Source organism: Gorilla gorilla, chromosome 7 (assembly GCF_029281585.2).
Source record: "Gorilla gorilla gorilla isolate KB3781 chromosome 7, NHGRI_mGorGor1-v2.1_pri, whole genome shotgun sequence".
NCBI classification, from domain to species: domain Eukaryota; kingdom Metazoa; phylum Chordata; class Mammalia; order Primates; family Hominidae; genus Gorilla; species Gorilla gorilla.
Window position 1 is genome coordinate 130106697 of NC_073231.2, and position 9535 is coordinate 130116231.

The following is a 9535-nucleotide window of genomic DNA, read 5'->3' on the forward strand; positions in this document are numbered from 1 at the left end:
CATGTCTATTACTCCCATCTTTATATCCATGTGTACTCCACACTTAGCTCCCACTTATAAGTGAGAACATGCGGTATTTGGTTTTCTGTTCCTGCATTAATTCTCTTAGGATAATTTGAATATCAGAAATTGTTGGCCAAGCACGGTGGCTCAAGCCTGTAATCCCAGCACTTTGGGAGGCCAAGGCAGGCGGATCACAAGGTCAGGAGATCGAGACCATCCTGGCTAACACGGCGAAACCCCGTCTCAACTAAAAATACAAAAAATTAGCCGGGCATGGTGGTGGGCACCTGTAGTCCCAGCTACTCCGGAGGCTGAGACAGGAGAATGGCATGAACCAGGGAAGCGGAGCTTGCAGTGAGCCAAGATCGTGCCACTGCACTGCAGCCTGGGTGACAGAGCGAAACTCTGCCTCAAAAAAAAAAAAAAAAAAAAGAAATTGTTAGACTTTTCCAGAGCCACATTGGGGAAATAAAGTCATCAAAGAATGAAGTAAATCCAGTTTGATCGAAGAGCAGAGCAATGATTAAAATCACCTTGGGATGTCTGTTATTAATGCAGTTCTAAGGCAATTCTGGAAGAAAAATCCCACTGAGTGTTGAGTGATCACATCATTAAAACAGGCCTCTCTTACAGATTCTCAAATAGATTTATTTGAGGAGCAAAATACTCCCTTGGATTTATAAATTCTGGGGGTGTTTATTTAAAAAATAAAAACATGCTACTTATTTATTACCAAATCAGGGTACTTTAAACCTTACAATACATAAGAAGCTTTTGTAGAAAACAGGTTGATGTATTTAGAATGTATTATTTCTATGTTTGGGGAAAAAGGGGCTGTTAATATCCGGGAAGACAGACTTGAAAGAGATGCTGGTCAAATGTGTTCCTCAAAGTCAGACTTTCTTCTGAAAGGCTCAAAGTTTCCCTCTCCCTTCAGGCTTGTAGAAATGCCAGCTTCCAACATGGAAAGCTTTGGGGACTGGATGAGGTTTATTTTCATGTTTGTTTGTTTGTGAAAAGGAGATTACATCAGAAAGGGCCTAAAAATAAAGGCCAAATCTCCATCAACAGGGCGGCCACCCATTTGCACACACCCAGGGGCCTGCAAGCCTCTGAAGCCTCATTCAGGGCTATGGCAGAGTATCTTCATTCTGGCTGCTGTTGGAATCATCAGAAGAGCTTTCAAAACTCCCACAGCCCAATCCACAACCCAATGCAATGACATCAGAAATTCTGGGGAGGACCCAGATGTGAATATTTTTTTAAAACTCCCTGGGCAATTCCCATGCGTAACCGAGGTTAAGACCACAGCTGCTTCAATTGTCCCCTGACGCCCAGGTTGTACAAGGATGTTGAGCCATCAAAACTCAACAGCAGTGCTCGATTCAGCAGCACATATACTAAAACTGAAATGATGCAGAGAAGATTCACATGGCCCCTGCTCAAGGATGACATGCAAATTCGTGAAGCGTACCATATTTTTAAATTTCATGCCATGCATTAAGAAAAATAATAAAAACAAACTGGGCACAGTGGTTCATGCCTGTAATCCCAGAACTTTGGGAAGCCGAGGTAGGTGGATTACTTGAGGTCAGGAGTTTGAGACCAGCCTGACCAACATGGTGAAACCCCATCTTTACTAAAAAATACAAAATTAGCCTGGTGTGGTGTTGCATGCCTGTAATCCCAGCTACTTGGGAGGCTGAGGCAAGAGATTCCCTTGAATCCGGGAGGAGGAGGTTGCATTGAGCTGAGATGGCACCATTGTACTCCAGCCTGGGCAACAAGAGTGAAACTCTGTCAAGAAAGAAAGGAGGGAAGGAAGGAAGGAAGGAAGAAAGAAAAGAAGGAAAGAAGGAAAGGAAGGAAAGAAAGGAAGGAAGGAAGGAAGGAAGGAAGGAAGGAAGGAAGGAAGGAAGGAAGGAAGGAAACAAAAACAACAACAACTCAACAGCAGCCAGCATCACATAGCCTGGGAGGTGGCGTCCCTGGCCCTGCCCCTCCAGCATATGAATCCCGCCTCCACTACAATTCTAGTTATGAGACCATAGGCATCCACAGAATGCTGAATATTTCTGTGCCTCCATTTCCTCATCCGTAAAATGGAGATAAAGTCTTCTTTGGGAGTCGTCATGAAAATTAAATAAGGTGATATATAGAAGGCACTTAGCATCTGGCTGGCACATAATGATTGCCTGGTAGTCATTATTTCTAGAATCTCAGTATTCCATCCTGAGTTAAGAGGTGAAGAGCAAACGGTGCTTGGTGGCCTGGGAGGAGTTACCTATAATTTCTCTTTCCTCTTGCTTGCCACCAATAACCTTTGCCTCAGAGTTTGGGTGGGGCGCAAGAAAACTTGTAAACCTCAGCCTAGTTACAGACTGGCCTTTAAAGACTGTCCCCCAGGGTAAGGGGCAGTGTCTCTGGGTGGTGAAGGAGCAGCTGCCCCTGGGGGATGTGTCTTGGTTCCTAGACATCTTAGGAATGATCAGTCTCCTAGGGGAGGGCATCTGACTATGGATCCAGGGGTTTCCGAGACCTGAGGGGCTATGAGGAAGGGGAGGACCCTTCTGTCTTCCTGACCTTCTGTGTGCAAAGTCACTACGAGTTCAATTAGGCACCTTGAGCAACAGGAAGAACAGATGCTGTGACCCAGCTTCCTTTTTTCTGAGAAGCGGAGAGTCTGAATCATAGAAGAAGTGCAGTGATTCAGATTTTGAGATAAGAAAGGACACATCAAAACAGTAATCTTCAGTTTTCCCAGAAGCAACTTCTTTTTGAACACAGTTTACCTCCAACTACTAGCTAACAAATCATAGGCTGCTGTGAAGCTTGTTTTATTGGCAAAGGATCAATTCAGCATCTCTGACATATGCCAGGTGCTGGGCATGTAATATCTCATCACGGTAGGCTGAGGCTCGTGGACTAGAAATAAACTGCCCAAGGTCACTCAGTTGGTAAATGCTAGATTCCAGGGACTAGAGTTTTCCGTGGCTCTCCACCTTGAGCACACATCAGAATCCCCTGCGGTCTTGTTGAAACAGATTGCTGGCCCCACCTCCAGAGTGACTGATTCAGCATGTCTGGGGTGCTGCCTGAGAATCTGCATTCCTAACAAATTCCCAGGTGATGCTGATGCTACCGATCTGAGGACCACAGTTTGAGAACACCTGCTTTATAGCAGCAGCATCAATTACTATGACTCAGCCATTAAGAAAAAGGGAGGGGAAGTCCTTAAAAATACCTCTTGAAGAGGTGGTTAAGTTTCTCCACTCACCCTCCCTACCCAACACTCACATACACACACACACACACACACTGCTGACACCATCATTTGTTGCACATATGTATTCTTCAGAGATAGCAGAAGCTTTCTACTTTGTTGAGATCCAGTCACACCCTGAATAATGGCTGAGATCAGCAGACTAAGATTTTACCAGCCTCCCTTTATTGTCTGCATGAGAGCCTTTTCTTGGGCCAGGTAAGGAAAAGTCCAAGAGAGAAAGAACAAACTGGCCACACAATGCAACTGGTGCACTCTCAGCCTCTTCAGAAGACCTTGGCAACCAGGGAAGCTTGATTGCAATTTGTGGCTATTAACACAAGCTGGGCCTCCGGTGACCTCAGACAGCCTTTTTGGCAATGTTTGTCTGGTTTCCTAGCAACCTGAACATTAAGGAACAGAGGTGTAAACAAATCTGCTGGCTGCCCCCTGGCCAGGTATTCTGCAGCGTTGGAAGGGTCTCAGCTGGCAGCTCAAATAATCTCTGTGATCCCATCCACAGGGTGTACATAAAACCACATTCCTGTGTGCCTCCATGACAATTAAAGCCACGCAAAAGCACAATTGCAAAGGATATGGTGTAACGGTGAGCCGCTGGCAGAAACCTCAGCTCAGTATGCAATAATCTGAAATAAAACCTGTGTTTTAAAGCTGATGGCTTTGAGAAATATATGTCATGCCATTTTTTAGAAGTCACTCTTGTGAAGTCGTTACCATGTGCCCAATAGCATGAAACAGACCAAAGCGGCAGCAAATGCTGTCCCAGTGAGATATCTAGTCCAGAGAGACGATGTTGGAAGGGCGGATGTTTGGAAAGGAAGTGAGAGTGTGAGCTTAAGAGGCAGCCAAGCATTCAAGCCCCAGCTCTGCCATTTATCAGATGAGTGACCTAATCCTAATACCTACTAGGTATTAGGCATATTAGGGAATTAAGCATATCACCTAATTCCCACGTCCTGACCAGCAGCAGGTCCTCTTGTCTCCACCACCACAAGATACCTTAAATCTGCCCAGGTATCTCGTTACTACCCACCACATCCAAGCCACCATCTCTAGTCTGAATCACTGCAATGCAATAACCTATTAACCAGTAACCTTGCTTCCATAGTACCAACTCAACAGTCCGTTCTCCACCTAGTAGCCAGAGATCTTTTTTCTTTCATTGTGATAAAATACAAATAGTGAAAAATTTACCATCTTAACCATTTTTAAGTGTACAGTTCGGTAATGGTAAGTATATTCATATTGTTGTGCAACCAATCTCCAGAATATTGTTTTTTTTGAGACGAGTCTCGCTCTGTCGCCCAGGCTGGAGTGCAGTGGCGCGATCTCTGCTCACTGCAACCCCCGCCTCATGGGTTCAAGCGATTCTCTTGCCTCAGCCTCCTGAGTAGCTGGTACTACAGGCACACACCACCATGCCCAACTAATTTTTGTATTTTTAGTAGAGATGGGGCTTCACTATGTTGGCCAGGCTGGTTTCGAGATCCTTACCTTGTGGTCTGCTCACCTCAGCCTCCCAAAGTGCTGGGATTACAGGCGTAAGCCACTGTGCCAAGCCAGAACTTTTTCATCTTGCAAAACTGAAACTCTGTATCCATTCAGCAACTCCTCATTTCTCCCTTCCCCCAGCCCCTAACAACTATTATTCTATTTTCTGTGTCTATAAAGTTGAGTACTCTAGGTACCTCATATAAGTGTATTGATTCAGTGTTTGTCCTTATTTCACGTAGCATAATGTCCTCATCCATGTTGTAGACTGTGTCAGAATTTCCTTCCTTTTTAAGGCTGAATAACTGCCCATGGTGTGTATTTCACATTCTGTTTATTCATTCTTCCATTGACAGAAATTCTGGTGGTTTCCACCTTTTGGCTATTGTGAATAATGCCACTATGAATGGGGTGTACAAATATCTCTCTGAGACCTCGCTTTCAATGCTTTTGGATATATACCCAGAAGTGATATTGCTGGATCATAAGTAAATTATATTTCAAAATTTTTGAGGAACTGCCATACTGTTTTTCTTTTCTTTTCTCTTTTCTTTGAGATGAAGTTTCACTCTTCCTCCCAGGCTGGGAGTACAGTGGCGTGATCTCAGCTCACTGCAACCTCTGCCCCCGGGTTCAAGAGATTCTCCTGTCTCTGCCTCCCAAGTAGCTGGGATTATAGGCACCCACTATCAGGCCTGGCTAATTTTTGTATTTTTAGTAGAGACGAGGTTTGGCCTTGTTAGCCAAGCTGGTCTCGAACTCCTGACTTCAGGTGATCCACCCGCCTCGGCCTCCCAAAGTGCTGGGATTACTGGTGTAAACCACCACGCCCGCTGCACCATTTTACATCCCCACCAACAATGCAGAGTGAATTTTAAAGAAAGACCTCAGCACTGTTGACATTTTGGGCTCAATACGTGTTTGTTGTGTAGTACCATCACCGTCCTCTACCCACTGGATTCCAGTAGCACCTTCCCCCTTCCTAATTGTGACAGCCGAAAATGTCTCCAGGCATTGCCAAATGTTCCCTGGGGGCCCCTGGTTGAGAACCACTGAATTTAATCATAGCTCTCCCCAGCTTAAGCCTCCCATTGCCCTGAGGATAACATCCAAACCCTCTCATAGCTGACAAAGTCCTCGAGACTTCTTGGACCTCATCTCCTTCCACCTTCCAGGCACTCACTGGGTATTGGCCACAGTGACTATTTCTAATCTCTCAGACACAACAAACAAGCTTGTTCCTACCTCAGGGCCTTTGCAGTTGCTGCTCCCATCACCTAAATACCACTCCCGGGTTTCTGCATGGCCAGCAACTCCTTACCATTCACACCTCAATTCATATGCCACCTCCTCAGGGAGGCGTTCTGCGATCACCCAATCCCCGCAGCCACTCTCCCAACTGAGTCAGCCACAGTGTCTTGATGTTAAAGACTTTAAGAAATATATAAGTCATCGAATTTTTTAGAGAAGACAATGTTGTGGTCATTTTATTCGATGTCTTTATCACCATCTATGATGTTCACTTTTTTGCTGTTTTTTGTTTTGTTTTTTTAGAGATGGGGTCTCACCATGTTGCTCAGGCTGGAGTGAAGTGGCTATTCACAGGCATGATCACAGCTCACTACAGCCCTGACTCTAGAACTCATTCCTCCAACCCTCTCCTCTCACCTCAGCTTCCTGAGTAGCTGGGACTACAGGCACATGCCTCTGTACTCAGCCATGTTCACATTTTTATTATTTATGGAATAAAAATATAATTTATTGCCCAAATTAGGACATTTTGGGAATGAAGGGGCATGCTAAGAATGGTTAACAGGTGTTAATAATCCCAGGAAAACCAGGGACCTACTGTCACTAATTATCCATCTCCAGGCTAGGACGTGGGCTCCTGGAGAGCAGGGAGTTGGTCTGTTTTGTTCATCGTGTATCCCCAGCACCTACAATGGTAACTGACATGCTGTAGAGCTCAGTAAATATTGATGAAAATATGGCAAAACTTTCTGACTTCAATTATTTCAACTATAAAAATGGGTGTAATAACTATGACAACCTAGAAACTGTTGTGAGGACTAAATGATTATCACAAATGTGCCAGCTGAACCTCAATAGAGTGCTTATTTCCTTCTGTGCTATTGCCATGGAGAAGTAAAGAGCTGGGCTGGTCATAGTGGCTCACATCTGTAATCCCAGAACTTTGGGAGGCCAAGGTGGGCGGATCAGTTGAGTCCAGAAGTTTGAGACCAGCCTGGGCTACATGGCGAGAATGTGTCTCTACAAAAATTTAACCAGGCATTGTGGCACATGCCTGTAGTCCCAGCTATTTGGGAGGCTGAGGTGGGAGGATCCTCACCTGAGCCTGGGAGGTCAAGGCTGCAGTGAGCCATGATCACGCCATTGCACTCCAGCCTGGGTGAGAAAGCGAGATCTTGTCTCAAAAAAAAAAGAAAAGAAAAGAAAGAAAGGAAGAAAGGAAGAAAAAAGAGGAGAACTTAACCCCTGGAAGTGGAATTCCAGAACTGATGTGGTGGTCTAGTCCAGATTCACTATCCCAGCCCAATATGAGACGCACCTGGGTGTGTTTATAAAAATACCAGTGCCCAGGCTCACTCTCGGCCAAGAGAAATGGCAGCTCTGGAGGTGAGGCTTGGGCAGGCTGACGGTTTTTAAAGTTTCCTGGGGGATTCAGACACACAAGGAGGGCTGAGGCCTCTGGATTAGGTTGAATCTACAAATTCACAAGAGAGGAATCAGGCCCAGAAAGGGGGCCTGCCCACAGTCACACACTTCACATGGAAGAATCTGCACTGGATCCCACATCTCCTGGCTCCTAGTCAGTCCACTAGGAGCCAGGAGACCCATTCTATCAGATGCCTTCTCCCAGCGGTGTAACTTTTCAGCCTTGGAAAGATCCCGGGGACATTCTATGGGAGGACCCAGGCTTGCTGAGGAGCCCCAGTCTTCGTCTGCAGGAGCAATGAGCCAAGTTCAAAGCCAGGTTAAGCACCTTGTCGGATGGCCCTGATCATCGTGCCCCTCCCAGCTCTCAGCATGTGGGCTGTGGTAGACAGCCTCCATCTGCCCCTGCAGACCCAGCCTCCAGATTCCCTCTGCACCCTCTCCACCTCCTCTATGCCCAAGGAGGCTGGCCTCTGAGCTCTGTGTCATCCATGTTCCTCCGCCTTCTAATTCAGTTCAGCCAATGGGTGAGAGGAGAGTGGAAATGACGCTGGATTCTGGGAGGAAGACCTAGTCAGGTGACTCCAACACCCCAGCTGACTATTTCACACAGTCAGTACATAGTAAATATCCTTCCTTTCTGACTCATGACAAGACGAGGGTAAAATCTGTCCAATGCTTGCAGGAGGAAATGGAAATTAGCCTATATTTATAGCACAGCACTGACACAGAAGAATCATTTAGTAAAACAGAACAACAAAAATAAAAATCAGCTTTGTTCTCCGTACCCTATGTTTGTTGTTCTTGTGAATTATATTTTTCTTCTCTGGTACAGGGCCACCTTCATTTTCCTTTTTCTAATTTTGTTTACTTTAAGAAACCATTCGGAGGCCGGGCACAGTGGCTCACACCTGTAATCCAGCACTTTGGGAGGCCAAGGCAGGTGGATCACCTGAGGCCAGGAGTTCAAGACCGGCCTGGCCAATGTGGTGAAACCCCGTCTCTACTAAAAATATAAAAATTAGCCTGATGTGGTGGCATATGCCTTGTAACTCCAGCAACTCAGGAGGCCGAGGCAGGAGAATCACTTGAACCCGGGAGGCAGAGGTTGCAGTGAGCCAAGATCGCACCACTGCACTGCAGCCTGGGGGATGAAGCGAAACTCCATCTCAAAAAACAAACAAACGAACAAACAAACAAAAACCATTCGGGCTTTTTGACAATTTCTTGAGGGGCTTTCAAAGGGCTCTTGTAATTAGAGTAATACTTTTCCCACTGTTTGGAAAGTGGCTTTCCAGGGACAATGTACTAGAGCTGGACCCGAAGGAAGACACATGTGATCCCAGCTCCCCAAGCTTACTCAACAACCCAGGTCAGCAATGGCCCCTCCTCAGAAGTGCTTGGGGCTATCCCAGACATCCTGGGACTTGCTCACCTGCTATCTGCTGCAGAAACTTGGACACTTAGAAACCTGTCCAAGAACACAAGGAAGTTGTGCATTGACCCCAGAGGAGCCCAGCCTGTTCACTTCCTACTCTACCAACGGCCATGACCTCGGTAAGTTTTCCTTCCAGGTCAAACTGGGAGACAAGTCGCCAAATCTCTCCAGACCTCAGTTTACTCATGTGTAAAGTTGGAATAGTGATCATGTTTACTCTTAGGACCAGTGGCAAATAGTCAACTCTGACTTGGGTTTCTGGCCCTGAGGAAGAGAGGGGCTTTGTGAGGATTGGCAGTAATGAATGCTGAATTCATGACACATGGTAGGTGAGTGATAAATAGTAGTTACTATTATTTCCTAAGGTTTTGAGACTTAATATGTAATAATATGTAATATGTAAACATAACCAGTTGATGCTAGAAACATAGTAGCTGCTCCATAAATGATACAATATATTCAAAAGCAGGTCTAAAAATATCTGTGAAGAAAGCTTATTAAGTAGTCTACCCTGCCTGCCTTTGACCTGGATTATTCTAACTCTTCTGTTACCCTTGGACGTATCCTCTGGGGTCCCCTTTGGTCCCCGACAGACATAGAGTACGAGTGATGACAAGACCCATCATGAAAGTTAAATTTTTCGT

The 9535-nt window shown here is 45.6% G+C and overlaps 1 non-coding gene across 1 annotated transcript; it reads left to right on the forward strand.

Moving 5' to 3' along the window:
* Positions 1-1379: 1379 nt before the first annotated feature.
* On the forward strand, positions 1380-1486 carry LOC115935760 (U6 spliceosomal RNA). The gene has a single exon (XR_004071363.1). It is a non-coding gene; the product is annotated as a U6 spliceosomal RNA (small nuclear RNA).
* The last annotated feature ends 8049 nt before the right edge of the window (positions 1487-9535 follow it).